At 37.9% G+C, this 21,787-nt stretch overlaps 1 long non-coding RNA gene across 2 annotated transcripts; it reads left to right on the top strand.

Annotated features, from left to right (window-relative positions):
* The first annotated feature begins 1,466 nt into the window (after positions 1-1,466).
* On the top strand, positions 1,467-21,486 carry LOC123385908. Of its 2 annotated transcripts, none has more exons than XR_006599172.1 (3): positions 1,467-1,705; positions 3,533-3,630; positions 20,890-21,486. It is a non-coding gene; the product is annotated as an uncharacterized LOC123385908 (long non-coding RNA). The 2 variants fall into 2 exon arrangements; XR_006599173.1 differs by having other exon boundaries at positions 1,697-1,816.
* The last annotated feature ends 301 nt before the right edge of the window (positions 21,487-21,787 follow it).

Raw genomic sequence — 21,787 nt, 5'->3', positions numbered from 1 at the left:
ATTATTGTATGGTCGCTTTCCCTGAGGGATGACCCAAGCACAAGTTCACTTCTGTTACTGAATGAGCCATTTCTGCTACAGAATCTTCTATTCCTCAGTTGAAAATAGAGGAAATAACCTTTCCTCCTTTGCAGGGGTGTTGTAAGAATTAAAAGCATATAGCAACATTTTATACATTTTAAGCCTGCCTTCAGGTATAAGATACTAGTATTCTTCTGACATAAAGCATAGGCTCTCAAACTGAGTGAGGGTCAGAGTCCCCTGGAGGGCTAATTAAAACAGATTGCTGGGCTCTAGAGTTTCTGATACAGTAAGTCTGGGGGGAGTGTGAGAATTCGTATAACAAGTTCCCAGGTGATGCTACTGATTGTGATCAGGAACAATACTTTGAGAATCACTGTTCTAGACTATGAGTATCTTGAGGATAAGAACCAGATCTTATTTATATTTATATCTCTAGCACTTCGGTCTCTGACACATAGGATGTGGTAAATCAGATAGCTAATATTTATTCTGTGTTTAACACTTTATTAAACTTTCTGCTTATATTGTTTCATTTAATCCTTGCTGTAACACCACTATTACCTCTGTTTTACGGATGGATAAAGTGAGGCATAGAGGCAGAAAGCCAATAAATACTGGAGTCAATATTTAAAATCAAGTTCATCGAAACCAAAAACTGGTGTGATTACCTGAAACTTGATTGTGAATACAATAAGTGGTTGCTAATTGTTTTTCGAATGAATGAATACATTTAATACCCTGAAAGAAGGAAAAACAAGTTATATGTTGATGAGACGAGAGAGACGAGGCAGGACTACGACCTGGGAATGTGGTCCAAGAAAAAGCCCTTGACACTTGAGACCCTGGGCAACACGGCAGGTCCCTTGGGGAGGGACCATCCCCAATGGAGCTGGCTGGAACCAAGGGGAAAAGGCAGGTACTCAGGAGCTGAGCTCCCATCCCTCACTCGTTTACCGTGGCTTATCTTCCACTGACACAGCAGCCCAGCTGAGAGCATGATGGGAACAGAGGAGGAACTAGGGGGCCTCACTCTCTCCATTTCCACCCTTGGCTGTCCGCACATTGCAGTGAGAATTCTGAGAGCGCATCCCTGGATGCAAAGGAAGTCCTTTTACAGATGTGCACTCACTCCCTAAGTCACCAGGGTACCGTTTGGCAAATTGCTGCTGAGAAGCAGTGAATGGTACCCTGGTGGCCTCACAGACTGATTGTATCCCTAAAAGTGTTTAATTTATCTCTGGGGGAAATTTACACCCTGAGAAAATCTGGTTAAGTGTATAAATGAATCTTCTAACCAGCCAAGATTGAACATATAAAATCATAAAGCCAGAAGGCACTCCCTGAGAGCAACAGGTGCACCCCCACCCTCCTGGCGCATTCTCACTGCACAGTCTCAGGCGAGTGTGACGTCTCTGATTTCAAAAGAGCATCACAAAGGAGATTCCAGAATGTCATCCCACCCTTTGACCTTCAGAATATTTTCGTTCATCTAATTAAATCCCTTTCATGGTCACTTGGGCTCATTTCAACCTTCTCTGCCCAGAGTGGGGACAGAGGACAATCCGCAGCACTGTCCCAGTCAGAACTTTTTTAAGCCTGATGGTAGTTACCAAGCTTCTGTTGGGTCTAAAGCTTTTGAGGTGAAGCCTAAATTTAATGACTCTCCTTCTAGCTCCTCAAGGTAACATAAAAATGCCAAGAATCACTCCACTGGAGACTGTCAGGAGTGTCTAAGACAGGAGAGACTGTTATGCTGCGGTAAAAAATCGACTGCCCAATTTCTTGTTGTGTTGTAAGTTTACTTATTTATTTTGAGGGAGACAGACAAAGCATGGGTGGGGGAGGAGGAGGGAGAGAGGGAGACAAAGAATCCCAAGCGGGCTTTGTGCCGTCAGCATGGAGCCCGACACGGGGCTTGAACTCATGAAACCGTGAGATCGTGACCCGAGCTGAAACCAAGAGTCGGACACTTAACTGACTGAGCCAGCCATAGGGGTGCCCCTCAAATGCTTGCCCCTTAACAGCTTAGAACAACTAAGCTTTGTGTCCTACTTACCCTACTGTTCACTGCAGGTCGGAGGTGGGGGCTCAGTTCATAGTCTTACTTGTATTTCAAACACTGCTTGTTACCGTACCAGTGAGAGATCATATGCACAGGCTCTTAGGGCTTCCACCTTGAGGTTCCACTTGTCACTCTGCCCCACATTGCATGGGCCAAAACAAGTCACACGGTCTCAACGGACTCAAGGGGGCAGAGAAAGGAAATCCTAACATGTTTCCAAAAGGGAGCATGCTAAATACTTGGTAAATCGGCACTGACGATGACCAGACCATAAGGAACATGCCTAAGCGGGAATTCCTTTAAAATTTCGTTCCATGGAATTTCGTTCCATGTTTGGAAGCACGCGGGAAAAAGTTCAGTCAGGTTGTGAGTCCACGTATGCCCCAGGATGATGAATCCGTGGTTCTCCATTTGCTCGTAGGTGCATTTTTTTTTTGGAACTGTGTCCATTCCAAAAATTAATATTCCCACCTCATGTAGTGGTAACACATGCAAGGACCAACAAAGGAGGCAGGAGATTTAAATCAGATGAACCAGTGAACAGTGTCATAGTGGACTGCCTGCTGAGAGTACAAAATGAGTAAGAGACTGTGCCTGGTATTGCAGAATTTAGAGTCCAAGAAGAACACCATCGAATTAGAAAATGAATGTCTTGGGGCACCTGGGTGGCTCAGTCCGTTCAGCATCCAACTCAGGTCACGATCTTAGGGTTGTGGGTTCGAGCCCCACGTTGGGCTCTGCTCTGACAGAGCAGGAGCCTGCTTGGGATTTTCTCTCTCTCTCTCTCTGTCTGCCCTCCCCCCACCTCAAAATAAATAAATAAACATTAAAAAAAATAATAAACGTATTGTACCATAATGGTTAGGTGCAGGGTCTTCAGAATCAAAAAAAAAGAAAAAAAAGCCTGAATTTTCACTCTTGTCTCTATTTGCTCAAGTTTCCTCTTCATAGACTGTCCCTAATCATAGTAGCCTCCCTGGGAAGATTAGTTGACATAGAAATAGGTAATCCATGTAAAACATTTACAGCACATAATAAATGCAATGCTCAAAATAAACATTTTATTGGAATAAAGATGTGGGATGTTGCAGGAAAGATGAATTAGTGGTTCATGAAGGAAACAAGAAGGTTAAAGATCCTCTTAGCACTAAAGGGAATATATCCATAGTCTGGGGCCTAAATCATAACCAGGGCGGAGCTGGGTTCAAATGTCTGCTTTGCTGCTTGTTAGCCGCGTGACCTTGGGGGAGGAGCTTCACCTCTCCAGGCCCAGGCTTTCTGACACCTTCCTCCTTGGCTTGTTCCGGGTATTACATTCCAAGCCAGTACTCGATAAATTGTAGATGAAATAAAGGAAGGCTAAGGGCATGTACGAGGAATGGGGGTGTGAGAGGCCAGGGCTTTCGTCTTTACTCCATCTTTACCGAGGCTTCGGTTTTACAACAGAAAGCATGAGAGGCTGGCTTCATTACTCCACGAAAGGCTGTTGGAAGAGAAAAGCGGATTCGTTGGGCGGTGTCGAGGACAAAGGCAAGAATAGAGCTGTATGTTTGTTTTTAGTTATACGTGGTAGGCTCTTTGGTAGCAAAGGAAGGTAATTGACTTAGAGTTCCCACTAAACTTAAGAGGCTTCAGTTTGTGCCAGACGAAAATTAAATAATTAGCAAGGAATGTTCAATTCCAACATTCTCAGCCAACTGCCTATTTCTCCATAAAGATGGGCCCCAGGGAATGGAGAAGGATGTAACTGCAATTAAATAGGCGCATAAACCTTGCAGAGAGCTGTCACCTGGATGCCAGAACTTGGCAGGGATCTATTCTAGATAACTCACCATCCCCCACTCACAGTGTGCTCCAGGAGAAAATGCACCAAAATGGTGGTGAGCACTCCCAGATTTGCATATTCTTAACAAATACAAGTCAAAAGAGGTCCTTCTAAGGAGCTGTCTATAAAAGACGATAGTTACGCAAAACATCACTGAGAGGGTATGATGTTTTCCTTTAGGTTTGAAAGTCACAGGTCCAAATACAAAAGATGGTAAGTGGAATGAATAGGTTTCAACTTACCTGAAATTCTCAGAATCCCTATAATGACTATAAAAGGAAATATATGCCTCCTACATTTATTGAACACATACCATGTTCTAGGTCCAGTGTCAAGTCCTGAGAATGTAATGCTGAATAAAACAAAAGACCTCCCTGTGTTTCTGTATTATTCAAGTTCAGCTACATTTATCTCCATCACTGAAATGCCAGGTCCACTAAAGGATCCTGGCCACTTCTGTCTCATTGTTTTGGCTTCTTTAACATGATGCCATATAGTCTAATATGGCTGCTAAAGCTCTGGCCACCAGGTCCACAGCTGAGCCAGCAATAAAGAAGTAGGGACAAGAAAGGTCATGCCTCCTACCTAAGAGGACATTTCACGAAAACCAGACACTTCCCAGATTCAAGGAAGCTAGTGATTATATAGTCTTTATTCTGGTTGACCTTGTACCCCAGCTAATAAAATTGAGAGTTCTGTTATTAAAGAGGAAGGCAAAAATGGATAGTGAGGGGCAGTAAACAGCTTTTGCCACACAATTAAAAAGCTAACTTGATTTATTTTCTCCAATGTCTTATTTATAACCAAATCATTGAAGTAGGGACATTCTCCTCCAAGAAGAAGGAAAAGCAAGGTACAAGTGTGTGATGGGAAAAAGTTGTCTTGATTTTCTTCCTATCTTTCAGATAGCTAACAGCTGAAAGTCTTGTATGGGAACCAGAATGGGAACATACAAATACCTCAGAGAAATTTTAAGGATGTCCCTTCAGGAGATAATTGTTCAAGTTCTTGAGGAAAAATAAATTCAGATGCTTAGCTAATGCTGTATATAAAAAGGAATTCCATAAAGATTAAAAATGTAAACATTAAAACAGAAAGTATTCTACAATTAACTTAAGATGTTACATACTTAATCTAGTGGGGAGGGCCATAAAAAGAGCACACACACACACACACACACACACACACACACACACCCTGTAGCATGCACAAAGATGGCAGATTAGGAAACATACTTTTAAAATACATGTGATTAAAAAGGTAATCATATCCTTAATGTAAGAAAAAGGAAAGAAAGAAAGATGAACACCCCAAATTAAAAAATGACAAAGGCAATTCACAAAACAATTATATTCAATTTACATGAAGGCAAAGATAATTCAGTTAAAAACAAACAAATATAAAAGGAGAGAAAAATCACAATGAAAACAATTGGGATTATTTTGCCGGCCATCCCACCCGATGAACCTGCACCCTAGACTGCACTTAAGACACAGAGACCTATTTCTCTATACTTCGTGCACAATGTAAGGGATCTGCCAGAGTCATTTGGACTGTATCTGATTTTTTGCTCTAAGTGCTATGTTTAAAATCTAAACATCATCTGCAATGCAACTTCTTTTTATCCAGAACTGATGAGGAGTTGGGGAGACAGACTTTCTCACACACAGCTGGTGAGAAATATAAGTTGATAGAAGCTTTCTTGATGATAATTTGGCAATACATGAAGCTCGACAGCCCAGGAGGTGTTTGAGAACTGTAGCTTGTTCAACAAGCAAGGGGACAGATTGTTGGCAAAGTTGGGTAACAAATTAGTGAAGCAGTTCAAGAAGATACGTTTGCTCGTTGGCCATTTTTAAACATTTTGGTTATCTGTCTCAACAGAGACAGAGGACTATAAACCAGAGTTTCCCTAGTTGGTTTTGAGCATGTCGGTAGTCTCTGGTAATCTATCAAATGTTCTTTGGTCTTTTCATCGTTTCAAATCTTTAATTTTTTTAGTGCCTTTATTTACATTTTTTTTGAGACAGAGAGAGAGAGAGAGAGAGAGAGAGAGAGAGAGAGAGACTGACAGAGCGTGCGTGGGGGAGGAGCAGAGAGAGTGGAGGACACAGAACCCAAAGCAGGCTCCAGGCTCTGAGATGTCAGCACAGAGCCCAATGCAGGGCTTGAACCCATGAACCATGAGATCATGACCTGAGCCAAAGTCGGACGCTCAACCAACTGAGCCACCCAGGCACTCCTCATGGTTTCAAAGGAAAATATTCACAACACTTCTATTTACATATGTTTGAAATATGAGCTTAATTATGATTTTCTAGAAATCCAGTTATAATCTTAATAATCTTTATATTCTTAAATGCTGTTCATGGGCTACTAGAATTGTATTAGTTATTCTGTCTTGGCTAATTTCAGATAACCAGTATAGTTAATGTCGGCTAAAATATTTCGTATATCTCTTATATGTTATTTTTGTTTGAGAAATTTGCAATTATTGTTGTTACTCTACTGTTGGATTATACTCTCAATAAACCAAAACGGTCACTAAATCAGAAGTCAGTGACTGACATATATGAGTGGTGATAAAATAACATAATTCAAAATAATGTCGAAAAGATGAAGAGTGAGGAATCCCAATGCATACACAAGCTGTGGGTGCTGGGACACATGTAAGTACAAGTGCGATAATTTTTCACAGTCAAAAAAGAAAGAAAGGCAATAGAAGGAATTATGATGAATCTGAAAATTAAGTTTTATTGAGCCAGCCAGACACTCACTCTCAATTCTAAGTGTTTGTCTGATAAGAAACTGTCAAATAGTGGTATGAAACCACCACATTAAAAAAAATCTCTCTAAACACTGTGACGACTCTAGTCAATACATTTAGATTCTCCATAATAAACACAAAATCATGTTTTCCGGCACAAAAATTGATGAACATTGTTGCTAAAGGCAAAGAAGAGATGAAACATCCTTTGTGTCCCATTCCTTACAGCATTAAAAAAATAAGTGTCACTCTTGGAAAGCTTCTAAAATGATCCCAATATAATAAACATTATACTTAGAGAGAAGGAAGAACAGCTATTGGTACGATTTCTTTATCAAATGATACAGATGGACATAGCATAACAATAGAGTACAATGGGAAAGAGCAATCACTCCCACATTCAGGCTTGCAGTTGGAGAAAACCGACGAGAGGTAACACACAAATCAGGGCCTGCCGTGTTACGGTATATGAGGAGGGACAAGGGCTTGATGAGCTTTTGATTGCTGATCACTAAAAAAACGCACATACAGGATTTTAGTTCATGGCATTTTGTGAACTAAGATAGAAATGTAAAAGGTACATTATAATAAATACTGATGGAGGACCAGACACGGATGCAACAACAACAAAAAAAACGCATTACTACATCCACACAAAGATGTTTTACCTCAACACCAATCCAGACTAATTTATTTTAAAAAGGCAATTAGGAGCCAACACTATTCCTTCTGATCTTGATTAAATCCCGAAGGAAATACTGATTTCTGTGAATACAAGCACATCAGAGCCACCAATGTCTATTATGCCCATTCCACTTTCCCAACTTGCTATGCTAAGAAATGGGTAGCAGGTAGGGGTGCCCGGGTGGCTCAGTCGGTTGGGCGTCCGACTTTGGCTCAGATCATGAGCCCACGGTTCGTGGGTTTGAGCCCTGCCTCAAGCTCTGTCCTGACACCTGGGAGCCTGGAGCCCGCTTCACAGTCTTTGTCTCCCTCTCTCTCTGCCCCTTCCCTGCTCACGCTCTGTCTCTCTCAAAAATGAATAAACGTTAAAAAATTTTTTTAAATAAAAAAGAAGAAATGGGCAGCAGGTAAAAGAATGCTCTTCTATGCTGATATATGCTTGACGTGAAAGGAAAAGGTACAAACCCAAGGTTTTAAAAGCAAGGGGTATAACTTAATCCAAAGTGCTCTTGAAAAAGAAGAGTGAAGTTAGAAAGCTTACTCTCACTTCAAAGCTTACAATAAAGCTACAATAATCAAGACAGCATGGTGCTGGTAAAAGGAATATATAGATGAGGGGGGAAGACTAGAAAGTCCAGAAATAGACACACACATACTATCAGCTGATGTTTTAAAAATGTTTCTGCTTGGGATCAAATTCACACAACATAAAATTCATTATTTTATTTTTATTTTATTCCTTTTTTCATTTTAATATTTTTTTTCAACGTTTATTTATTTTTGGGACAGAGAGAGACAGAGCATGAACGGGGAGGGGCAGAGAGAGAGGGAGACACAGAATCGGAAACAGGCTCCAGGCTCCGAGCCATCAGCCCAGAGCCTGACGCGGGGCTCGAACTCACGGACCGTGAGATCGTGACCTGGCTGAAGTCGGACGCTTAACCGACGGCGCCACCCAGGCGCACCAATTCCTTTTTTCATTTTAGAGAGAGAGTGAGAGAGAGCACACACACGAGTGGTAGAGAGGGGCAGAAGGAGGGAGAGAAAGAATCTAAAGCAGGTTCCACACTCAGTGCAGAGCCTGATGCTGGGCTCAATCCCAGGACCATGAGATCATGACCTGAGCCAAAATCAAGAGTTGGATGCTTAACCAATTAAGCCATCCAGGCACCCCAAATTCATTATTTTAAAGCATACACTTTTAATCTGTGTGATTTTTTTCCAGTATATTTGCAATGTTGTGCAACTATCCCCATTACCTAATTCTAGAACATTTCCATCATTCCAAAACAAAATCTATACCCGTTAATAGTCACTACTTGTTCCCTGTTCGTTCACACCCTGGCAACCACAAATTTAGTCTCTGTCACCAAGGATTTGCCTATTGTGCATATTTCATATAAATGGAATAATACAATATGTGGATCTTAATAGATGGCTTCTTCCAGTTAGCGTAATACTCTCCAAGTTCGTTCATGTTTTAGCATGTATTGGTACATTCTTTTTTTATGGCTAATATTCCACTATATGGACATACCACATTTGTAAATCTGTTCATACAGTGATAGATATTTGGGTTGTTTCCACTGTTTAGCTATTATGAATAATGGTGCTGTGAACATTTATTTTTTATATTAACATATGTTTTCAATTTTCTTGGGTATATACCCAAGGAGAGAAATTCCTAGATCATATAAGAACTCTAAGTTTAAATTTTGAGGAACTGCCAAACTGCTTTCCATTTTACATTTCCAGCAGCAACGTATGAGAGCTCCAGTGTTTCCAAATCTTTGCCGATACCTGTTATTTTCCATTAAAAAATTGTTATCATTATAGCCATGCTAGTGGGCATGAAGTAGTGTGTCATTATAGCTTTGATATTCATTCCCCTAATGGGTAATAACATTGAGCATATTTTCAGGTACCTATTGTCTATTTGTATATCTCCTGTGAAGAGATGTCTATTTAAATTCTTTGATCATTTTTAATTGGGTTGTCTTTTCATTGTTGAGTTATAAGAATTCTTTAAATGTTTTGAATATTAGACCCTTATCAGATACATATGATTTACAAACACGTCACCCATTTTGTTGGCATCTTTTCATTTTCTGGATAGTGTCCTTTGAAATACAAATGTTTTAAATTTTGATGAAGTCTAATTTCTGTTTTTCCTTTGGTTGTCTATGTATCTTTGGTTGTCTAGTATCAAACCTAAGAAACTATTGCCTACTCCAACATCATGAAGACTTTCATCTATGTTTCCTTCTAAGAGTTTTATTGTTTTAGCTCTTTAGGTCTTTGCTTTTTTGAGATAATTTTTGCATATGGTGTAAGGTTGAGGTTCAAAGTCATCCTTTGTCTATAGACACCCAACTGTCTGAATACCATTTGTTGAAAAGATCTATTTGAATGATTTTGGCCCCCTTGTCAAGTATGATTTGGTCATAGATATCTGGGTTTATGTTTTGACTCTCATTTCTACTCCGTTGATCTGTTTATCTATCCTTCTGCCAATAACGTACTGTCTTGTTTACTGTAGCTTTCTAGAAAATTTTGAACCCAGAAAATGTGAATCTTCCAATGAGTTCTCTAATCTTTTTCAAGAATATTTTGATTATTTGGGGTTCCTTACATTTTTTGTGAATTTTAAAATCAGCCTGACCATTTATGCAAAAAATATGAAGCTGGAATTTTGATAAGGATTGCATTTAATTGCAGATCAATTTGGAGAGTATTGCCATGTTAACAATATTAAATCTTGCAATTCATTAATATAGGATATAATTCCATTTATTTGTCTTTTATTACTACTTTCAGCAATGTTTTGTCGTTTTCAGTGTACAAGTTTTGCACTTCCTTGATTAAACTTATTCCTAAGTATTTTATTCTTTTTGATGGCCTTGTAAATGGAATTGTTTTCTCAACTTCATTTTTTTGTTTACTGCAAGTTTATAGGAGAATAACTAATTTTTTATATGGATCTTGCAGACTGCAACTTTGCTGAACTTATTCATTGGTATTAATATATTTTTATGGATTATTTGTGTTTTTCTTTATGTAATGTCTTGACATTTGCAAATAAAGATCATTTTACTTCTTCTTTTCTAATACGCACATCTTTTATTTCTTTTTCTTGCCTAATTGCTTTGACAAGAACTTCAAGTATAATTTCAGATGGAAGTGTTGAGAGCTTACATCCTTCTCTTATTTAAATTAGGGGCAAAGCCTTAAGTATTTCAGCATTAAGTACGATGTTAGCTGTGTTTTTCATAGATAGCCTTTGTCACGTAGAGGAAGTTCCTTTCTATTCCCAGTTTGTTCAGTGTTTTTTTCTTGAAAGGGCATTGGATTGTCTCAAGTGCTTTTTCCTGCATCTACTGAAATGATCATTTTTTTCCTTTATTCTTTTTATATGATGTATTACACTGATTGATTTTTGTATGTTGAATCAACCTTGCATTCCTGGGATAAATCCCACATGGTCATGGTATATAATCCTTGTAATACACTGCTGGATTCAGTTTCCTATTATTTTGTTGAAGATTTTTTCATTTACATTCACAAAGAATAATGGTCTTTAGTTTTCTTTTAATATGATATGTCTGTCTGGGTTTGGTGTTTGGATGGTACTGGCCTCACAGAATGAGTTGGGAAGTGTTCTTTCCTCTTCCTTTTTTTAGAAGAGTTTGAGAAGAATTGGTGTCAGTTCTTATTTAAATGTTTGGTTGAATTTATTTATTTTATTTTTTAAGTTTGTTTTTTATTTATTTTAAGAAAGAGATAGAGAGCAAGCAGGTGAGAGAGAAAGAAGACAGAATCCCAAGCAGGTTCCACACTGTCAGTGCAGAACCCGATGTGGGGCTCGAACTAATGAACTGCAAGATTATAACCTGAGCTGAAGTCAAGAGTCGGACACTTAGCCCAGGAGCCACCCACATGTCTCTGGTTGAATTTAAATTCACCAGTAAAATTATCTGGTGAAAGGCTTTTCTGTATTGAATTTTTTTTGATTCAGCCAATCTCTGTACTTATTATTGGTCTAATCAAGTTTTCTTTTCTTCTGTTTTCTTTTTTTTTTTTTTTTTTGAGTTAGCTTTGGTAGTTTGTATGCTTCTAGGAATTGTTCATTTCATCTAGGCTATCTTATTTGTTGGTGCATAGTTGTCTATAATAATTTTTTGAATACTTTTTATATCTGTAAGTTTAGCAGTGAGATCTTTCAGTCCTAATTTTAGTAATTTCATTCTGTCTTATTCAGTCTAGCTAAAGGTTTGCCAATTTTGTTGATATTTTCAAAGAGCCAACTTCTGGCTTTGTTGATTTTCTGAACTCTTTTTCTATTTTGTTTATCTCTATTCTTTACTATTTCATTTCTTTCTGTTCCTTTTTTTTTTTTTTTTTTAGAGAGAGAATGAGCAGAGGAGAGGGGCAGATGGAGGGAGGGAGGGGAGGGAGAGGGAGAGGGAGAGAGAGAGAGAGAGAGAGAGAGAGAGAGAGAGAGAGAATCTTAAGCAGTCTCCACACTCAGCACAGAGCTTCATGAGCTCAATCCCATAACCCTGAGATCATGACCCAAGCTAAAATCAAGAGTTGGATGTTCAACTGACTGAGACACCCAGGTACCCCCTATTTCAGTCCTTTTCCTTGCTCTGGGTTTAGTTTGCTCTTCTTTTTATAATTCCTTGAAGTGGGAAAGTTGGATTATTAATTTGAGATCTCATTTTGATATAGGTCTTTATAGCTATAAATTTTCTTCTGACTACTGGTTTTACTACATCTCATTAGTTTTGGTATGCTGTGTTTTTGTTTTAAATTATATCAGAGTATTTTCTAATTTTTCTTGTAGTTTTTTTTCTGACCCATTGGTTATTCAGAATTGTGTTGTTTGATTTCCACGTATTTGTAAATACTCTAATTTTCCTTTTTAAATTGATTTATAATGTAATTCCATTGTGATTAGAGATTTTACTTTGTATGATTTTGACATTTTAAAATTTATTAAGACTAGTTGTGTGGCTAACATATGGTCTACTCTGGAAAATATTCCATGTGCAGTAGGGAAAAACTGTGTATACTACTATTGTTGGATGGAGTGCTCAATAGAAGTTGAAATGATTTTTTACAAAGGTACCAAAGCAACCCAATGGAGAAAGCAAAGTCTTTTCAACAAATGGTGATGGAAAAAGTAGATACCCATATGGAAAAAAAAGGAATCTCTACCTCTCCATTACACAATACACAAAAATTAAATCAAGGTAGATTGTAAGCTTCATGTAAAAGCTAAAACTTTAAAACTTTTGGCAGAAAATATAAAACAATATTTTTGTGACTTGGGGGTTGGTATAATTCTCCTAGACAAGTAACATAATAATCATAAAAGGAAAAAATGTATATAGACTTGATTGCAATAACAATACTTCTGTTCCTCAATAGACACTGGAAAGAAAATGACTAGACAAGACATAAACTAGGACAAAATATTCACAAATATGTATCTGTGAGAAAATTGACATCCAGTAAATAGAAAGAAGTTCCACAACCCAATAATAAAGGATAATTCACTCAGTATAAAATAAGTAAAATATTTGAATATTCTATATAAGAAGATATACAAATGGCTAATAAGCGCATGAAAATGTGCTCACCATCATCAGGTAAATGGAAGTTAAAGCCATAATAAGATGCCACTACATACTCACTAACGTGGCTAAAAGTAGAGACCAACACCACCAATTATTGGCAAGGCTGTGAAGCAACAGAGACTCTCATGTACTGTTGATGGCCTGAGAAGGGCTTCTATCATTTGGGAAAAGAGTCTGGCAGTTTCTTATAATAAAGTAAATAGACACTGACCTTATGTCTCAGAAATTCCACTGCTGGGTATTTACCCAAGGAAAACAAAAACACATACCCACAAAAAGACTTATACAAGAATGTTCATAGAAGCCTTGTCCATAGAAGTCCCAAACTGGAAACAGCTCAGGTGGTCATGAGCAGAAGAATGGCTAATTAAACTGTGGTATACTTGTACAACGTAATAGGGCACAGCCATGTAAAAGAATGGGCCGCTGATATACCCAATAGCTTGGATGAATATTTAAAACATTATGTTGAGTGAAAAAGTTCTTATAAAAAATAGTCCATAGTGTATGCTCTAATATCCCACTTATATGAAGCTCTAGAACAGGTAAAATTAATATATAGTGAAAAGAAAAGTCAGACTATGATTTTCTCTGGAAGATAGGGATGAAATTGTTGGGAAGAGATATGAGGGAGCTTCTTGGGATGATGGTACTTTTCTACATATTAATAGGAGTTTGACTTAACATAGATGCTTCAAGTTGTCACAGCTCATAGAATAGTACACTTAAGATTTATGCACTCAGGGGCGCCTGGGTGACGGCTGGTTAAGCGTCTGACTACCGATTTTGGCTCAGGTCATCCTCTGGAGGTTTGTGAGTTCAAGCCCTGTGGCGGGCTCTTTGCTGGCAGTGTGAGGAGCCTGCTTGGGATTCTCTGTCTCCCTCTCCCTCTGTCCCTCTCCTGCTCTCTCTCTCAAAAACAAACACTTAAAAAATGATTTGGGCATTCAGTAAATATAATGAGTTTTATTTTTACAAGGAACTGTAAAATATTTTGAACTCTAGTTATTGATAAGCATGTTGCAATTGACTTTCATTTGTATCAACAAGGAGATGAATTAGTGGATGAATAGTAGTATGGATGAATGAAAAGATATATGATAAAGCAGATACAGTAAAATGTTAAATACAGAACCTAGGTAATATGTGAGTGGTCACAGTACAATTTTTCCAACTTCTGCATGTGTTTGAAAACTTTCATGATAAAATATTAAAAACGTGCAAGAAAATAAATAAAATAGTTGTTTTCATAATTTTTATAAAGACCATTTCTGTGATTTTAGATATTTAATCATGTGTGTTTTCTTAGCAATAATTTAAGTGTTTTCAATAAGATAAAACTATTATTGCAGGGGTTTTTTTTTTAATACTTTTTTATGTCAAGGACAAAAGTTAGCATGCGTTACAAAGACCAGAGGGTGGTGCAAATAACATAATCACCACAAATTTGACATTTCCCATCACTTGATTTTCTACTCTCATCAGAAGAATGAGAACCATGAGGACACGAAGAAATGCTCTCCAAAATCAAACGCACCAAGAGCAAAATTGGTACTCCATTAGCTGCTATGTCTCGAGTTGAAATATTCAACCTTCTGGCTTTTGAATGTGATATGCTCATTGATTTAGCATCTGACTGAATGATAAAAGTAGTCTTCAGTGGGAAATCTCTTCATAACGTCTATGTCCATATTCAATCCAGAGCCATTTGTCAGAGCCACCAAAAACTTGCTGCCATTCCTGACAACCTGTGACTGTAAATTTGGATTTTTCTAATATAGTGAAGAGAAAGGGCAAAGAGAGAAATTGACTGGTTAGAGAACATGGCCTATGGCTCAAGTTATCTGTCAGATATTAATTAACAGTCTTAGCCCAGGTTCCCTAGAAAACAGAGCCTAAGGCAAAAGATTATCTGCTAACATTTCATGGGGAAGTGCAATTCCAGGGAATTAACGGTGAGAGAAAAAGGGAATTAATTAAGAGAACAAGAGAGATCAAATACAAAGGAGTGCATGAGTGAGATGGCCAAATTCCATAACACAGCTCAGTTGTTCTTTCTTATGGAGGTATCAATGAGGCCCCATGAAACTTAGGTGTTCGAGAACAACCCTGGGTAAGGGAGAGGTAGAGTGATGGAGCAGGGAGAAAAGCTGACCAATGTATATTCTCATTCCCTTTGCCTCTCCTCTTCCAGTGTCTGAAGTCCACCTTTCCTTTAGCCAAAGTCTCTAGGGGTCCATCAAGCCGGTGTACAGGTGTGGAGTCCTCTCCTTGTCAAATGACACCATACACAGGAGCTCGTTAATTGTGAACATGGTGGTGTAGCTGGGTTTTAAATCTTGGGAGTGGAGGGAGGTGTGGGTAGAGCAGCTTTGGCCAGGAGGTAAGGCAAGCGGCCACTGTGAGTGGGAATGGGTCGATCTGGGAAATTTATAGCGAGCCTGGCACAGATAAGTTGTTGACAGATTTTAATACACACTTGACACAAAGTGAACTGACATAAAAATACCATTACTGTTTTCTTATTAAAATGTTAATATTTTAGGGGCGCCTGGGTGGCGCAGTCGGCTAAGCGTCCGACTTCAGCCAGGTCACGGTCTCGCGGTCCGTGAGTTCGAGCCCCGCGTCAGGCTCTGGACTGATGGCTCAGAGCCTGGAGCCTGTTTCCGATTCTGTGTCTCCCTCTCTCTCTGCCCCTCTCCTGTTCATGCTCTGTCTCTCTCTGTCCCAAAAATAAATAAAAACGTTGAAAAAAAATTTTAAATGTTAATATTTTATAAAATTTATGATAAATCTTCTAGAAGTTAACCTAATGTTTGTTGTCTTTTAATAATTTTTATTTTTATTTTGTTTTAAAAATTTTAACATTTATTTGTTTTTGAGAGAGAGAGACAGAGACAGAGTGCAAGCAGGGGACGGGCAGAGAGAGAGAGAGGGAGACACAGAATCTGAAACAGGCTCCAGGCTCTGAGCTGTCAGCACAGAGCCTGATGTAGGGCTTGAACCCACGAACCATGAGATCATGACCTGAGCCAAAGCTGGGATGCTTAACTGACTGAACCACCCAGGTGCCCCTAAAAAGTTATTTTTTTCTAGTTATTTAAATTCTAGTTTGTTAACATACAGTTTTAATATTAGTTTCAGGTGTACAATATAGTGATTCAACACTTCCATACAACACCTGATGCTCATCCCCACTTTGGTTGGCTATGATGAATAGCCTTTAAGTGGTATATATGGTATATATATCTTTGGTATAAGTGGCCAAAGATTGGAGAAACCATGCTACATACTGAAGTCCTTGATGATTCATGCGGAAGAATTCCTAAGTCACATAGTTCATTGTATTGGGAGTATCACAAGGCATTTCCCCCCCATTGTTTAGCCATGTATACTCTATAAGTGTTTCAAGAAAAAACGAAGCTAATAAAAATATCCCAAGTGTTAAAATAAAGCATGTAAACTTGTCATAACAGAAATACGCCACAATACTCCATAAGAGAACACCTCATGTTTCTTAATTTCACTCTGATGGGTCCACCACATTTTTATTTTCCCTGAGTACAATTCAGTACTCTTTTTTGTCTAACAATTGAAGTCTTTCTTTAATGCTGAAAAATCTCAGTTAACTTCTCTTCAGCACTGCCTTTCTGTGATTTTGTCCTTTATTTCTTGAACTGGTCACATATATTATTACAGCTTCCCTTTCTGTTATCTGTGACTCCTAAGTTCTCTTTCTTATTTTTTTTTTTTTTGTCTTTTCTTTATCTTTCCACTCTGCAATCTGGATAAATTCCTCACTACTCTCTTTCTAGTCATTAATTCTCTTTTCAGTTGAGTGTGGTGTTTATTCTACTTTGGGCATTCTTTCTTACCATGGCTGTATTTTTCATTTCGAGGATTTTTAGTTGGGTCTTTTATAATCCTCTATAAATTTTTTACTGTATTTATGAATCTTGTGCTTCCATAGTCTTTTTCATAGATCTTAAACATATTTATTTGGAAATTGGTTTCAGAATTCTTTATTACATCCATCTCCTTGAAGTTAAATAATTTCTGGCTGATGAGGTATCCTTCATACCTCAACTTTCCACATTAGCTTTGACATTTTGCATGCAAGTTCATTTTTTTGTGGGAGTTTTGTGACATCTTACTCTCTGCACTCAACCTTTTATACTTGAGAGTTTTTGGTTGTCTTCATAGGGGCCCCCAATGTAGAGTCCCTAGTTCAGAAACAAGTCTCATATTTGGAACCACTTAACTCCACATTACTGTATCTTTAATTACTTGTCCATTTATCAGATCCAGGTAGGAGTTTAAACCTTTTTCAGTCTCACTTCACTGGGAGAGCCTTACTCTGGAATCTTTTTCACAAAGTGAATCTAAATATGATCTATCACCATGAATGGGTGTGTTTGTTTCCTTTCTCCTGGAGCAAACCCTGGCTGCCTTTGCCTGCTTCTATTCTGGAAGTCCAGTAGGACTAAGGTTTCAGCTTCCATTTGCCTTTGGATATTTCTGATCTACAGAAATTTTGATCTGATTTTTCAGTGATAGGTCTTTTTAAAATTATTTCAATGGAAATATATTTTGAACCAATGTTATGCATTTGGAACAAGAATGTATAAGTATGTATGGATTTGTGATAACACATCTCAATATATTGAGTAAAGTTCAAAACTATGATATAAAGTGGCATTACTCTGATCTGAAACATGTTAGATTAGAAATGCAACTTTTTATGCATTTTGAGTTTATTTTTGTGAATGGTGTAAGAAAGTGGTCTAGTTTCATTCTTCTCATGTTGCTGTCCAGTTCTCCCAGCACCATTTGTTAAAGAGACTGTCTTTTTTCCATTGGATATTCTTTCCTGCTGTGTCAAAGATTAGTTGGCCATACTTTTGTGGGTCCAGTTCTGGAGTCTCTATTCTATTCCATTGGTTTTTGTGTCTGTTTTTGTGCCAATATGCTGTCTTGATGATTACAGCTTTGTAGTAGAGGCTAAAGTCTGGGATTGTGATGCCTCCAGGAAACCATCAAAACCCTAGAGGAAAAAACAGGAAAAAAACCTCTCTGACCTCAGCTGCAGCAATTTCTTACTTGACACATCCCCAAAGGCAAGGGAATTAAAAGCAAAACTGAACTAGTGGGACCTCATGAAGATAAAAAGCTTCTGCACTGCAAAGGAAACAATCAAAAAAACTAAAAGGCAACTTATGGAATGGGAAAAGGTATTTGCAAATGACGTATCGGACAAAGGGCTAGTATCCAAAATCTATAAAGAACTCACCAAACTCCACACCTGAAAACAAATAATCCAGTGAAGAAATGGGCAGAAAACATGAATAGACACTTCTCTAAAGAAGACATCCAGATGGCCAACAGGCACATGAAAAGATGCTCAACGTCGCTCCTCATAAGGGAAATACAAATCAAAACCACACTCAGATACCACCTCACACCAGTCAGAGTGGCCAAAATGAACAAATCAGGAGACTATAGATGCTGGTGAGGATGTGGAGAAACGGGAACCCTCTTGCACTGTTGGTGGGAATGCAAACTGGTGCAGCCGCTCTGGAAAACAGTGTGTAGGTGCCTCAAAAAATTAAAAACAGATCTACCCTATGACTCAGCAATAACACTGCTAGGAATTTACCCAGGGATACAGGAGTGCTGATGCACAGGGGCACTTGTACCCCAATGTTTATAGCGGCACTCTCAACAATAGCCAAATTATGGAAAGAGCCTAAATGTCCATCAACTGATGAATGGATAAAGAAATTGTGGTTTATATACACAATGGAATACTATTTGCCAATGAGAAAGAATGAGATCTGGCCTTTTGTAGCAACGTGGATGGAACTGGAGAGTGTTATGCTAAGTGAAATAAGCCATACAGACAAAAACAGATACCGTATGTTTTCACTCTTATGTGGATCCTGAGAAACTTAACAGAAGACCATGGGGGAGGGGAAGGGGAAGGGGAAAAAAAGTTAGAGAGGGAAGGAGGCAAACCATAAAAGACTCCTAAAATACTGAGAATAAACTGAGGGTTGGTGGGGGTGAGAGGGAGGGGAAAGTGGGTGATGGGCATTGAGGTGGGCACCTGTTGGGATGAGCACTGGGTGTTGGATGGAAACCAATTTGACAATAAATTTCATATTAAAAAAAAAGAGAAATGCAACTTTTTTTTGAGGGAGAGAGGGGGTGTGAATGAATGCGGGAGAGGGGCAAAGGGAGAGAAGGAGGGAATCTTAAGCAGGCAGCACGCTCAGTGTGGAGCCTGATGCAGGACTCAATCTCATGACCCTGGGATCATGACCTGAGCTGAAATCAATAATTGGACACTCACTGAGTCACCCAGACACCCCTAGAAATGCAATTTAAGTATTAAATATTAAACCTTTTAAGCACTGAAATACTTTTTGAATAAGAAATAAACTTATAGGATGAAATCCAGGGGAGGTTATTAGGACTGTACAAAAAATTGTCTCCTATGATATTCATTGCAGAATTATTTAAAAACAAACATATAAAAAAGAAACAACCTGAATAATGAGCAATAGAAAATTGTAGGAATAATACATGCACATGTAATTTTCACATAGTTATTCTAAGAGTGTACAAATTGTTCATTTAGTATGATCCCATGTGTGTATTTGTGTATTTACTGAATGGAGAGACAGCAAAGTATTCACAGTAGTAACCACAGAATGGTGGAAATATGAGTGATTTAAAAAGTTTCCTTTTTTGACATGTCTTTGTGTTATTTGTTTTTTGTGTATTTTTAACTAATTCTAAAGTTTCTTAGGTTGAACACTTTATTATCTGAGTTTCCAGTTTCTTATCTGTAAAATGGGAATAATAATAGTTAATTCTTCATAGTATTATTATGAGGATTAAATGAGATAATTTGTAACCATCAATTCTACATTTCTTTTGTATCTTGGAGAAGTGATTTTGTTTCTTTAAAGTTCTGTTTCCTTATCTGCGAAAGAGAAATAATGATAAAACTACCTCCTAAGAACGTCAAAAGGATGGGATTCTGGAAAGTGATTAGTATACCCTGTGCCTAGAGTAGGTCCCTAATGCATGCTAGCCAAAACTACCACTGTTGCTACTGCTATTACTCTTATGTTGTTTTTGCTATTGTTTTTAGCGCCTTCAATGTTTTAACAGCACAGCCTCATTAGTCCTAAGCCTCAATTTCTCGGAGCTTTGCTCTGGTGTTGAACTGTTTATTGATATTAATAACTTAATGTGCCTCTTCTCCTGATGGTATATTTATAACATAAGTATTTAATATCATTAATATGAAAAATTAAGAACATTAATCTTAATACCATTGATTCTTGGTGAAGGGCAGGGGGAGAGAAATTTAGCCTATGAGAATGGAAGCAATTCTGCCAGATTGTTTGCTCTTCCTCTGGACTGCTAGATGAACACTGAGATTTTGTGACTTGCACATATATTCGAGTACTAAAACCTGACAAGTCCTTATAAAGCCACTAAATAGAAACAATAATGTATTATAACTGAATAGCAAAAGCAAATAATAGCAATGTGGTATGATACCTCATTACATTATAAACAAATTTATGTTAAATCATGCCTGGAACTTTAACTTAAAGGAAAACAGGTTGGCTAGTAGGTGTTTCATATCACTGAGAATGAATATTTAAGGCAATATCCATGGTGTAACTATGAAATCAGGAAATATGGAATTCCATCTTTAAGAAGCTCTCATTGTTGGCTTCATTGTTGGATCAATAAAAAGATGTCACATACTTTCAAAAGTGTTATAATGAATAGTTGGGACTTCCAGGTTTGCAGAAAAATGGTATACATTTGATTATCAATCTTCTTTTCCTCCTTCATCCCCCAGACAGAAAATCACCAAAGAGAAGAAATAAAAATACACAAAAACCATCTTCTGCATTACTAGGAAAAAGAAAACTCTGCAACCTTCAAATGCGTTGTGATTAGAAAAACATCGCTTGGTGATGGTGCAGTTAAGAGAAATCAGGAAAGAAGAGGAAAATTAAGGATTCTGAAGAAATAAAAGAGAAACAAAACATGCAACTCTTGCCCTTCCTCTGCCCAACAAAACAAATCATCATTAAAATAACCTACTCCAAAGGACACAAAACTGACAGAGAGTGTTGTTCTCAAGCTAAGAACTCTTGTTAATGAAATGAATATGACCAATAAAAAAGCATACTACATCTACACAAAGTTACTGTAAAAAGTAAGATGATGTGAATAAAACTCTTCTGCTGATGAAAATTCTCCATTTCAATGAACCATGAAGCTGAAGTAAACTTTAACACCTCATTCTAAATGGAATTAAATATCCTCAAACAAGATTCAGAGATATGAAAAAAAAATCCCTCAAAACACCTTGAATACAAAACACAAAAACTAAGAACACACATAGACAGAAAAAGAAAGAATGAAACATGAGTTACTGGAACTCGGGAAAGAAACAGAAGAAAAAGGGGTACCTGGGTGGCTTCATCGGTTGAGTAACTGACTCTTGGTTTTGGCTCAGGTATGATCTCACAGTTCATGTGATTGAGCCCCGCATCAGGCTCTGTGCTCATAGCAGATTCTCTCTCTCCCTCTCTCCGTTCCCTTTTCCTGCTCATGTATTCTCTTTCTCTGTCTCTCTCAAAATAAATAAATAAACTTTTAAAAAAAGAAATAGAAGAAAAAAAGCAAGAGCTAACCAGAAACAAAGACTTCATAAAGGGCACTTAAGCCAGCAGATAAACAACCATGAG

This window comes from Felis catus, chromosome B3, assembly GCF_018350175.1.
Source record: "Felis catus isolate Fca126 chromosome B3, F.catus_Fca126_mat1.0, whole genome shotgun sequence".
Taxonomy (NCBI): Eukaryota; Metazoa; Chordata; class Mammalia; order Carnivora; family Felidae; genus Felis; species Felis catus.
Note: the sequence above shows the minus strand (reverse complement) of the source record. Positions and strands in the feature narration are given on the sequence as shown.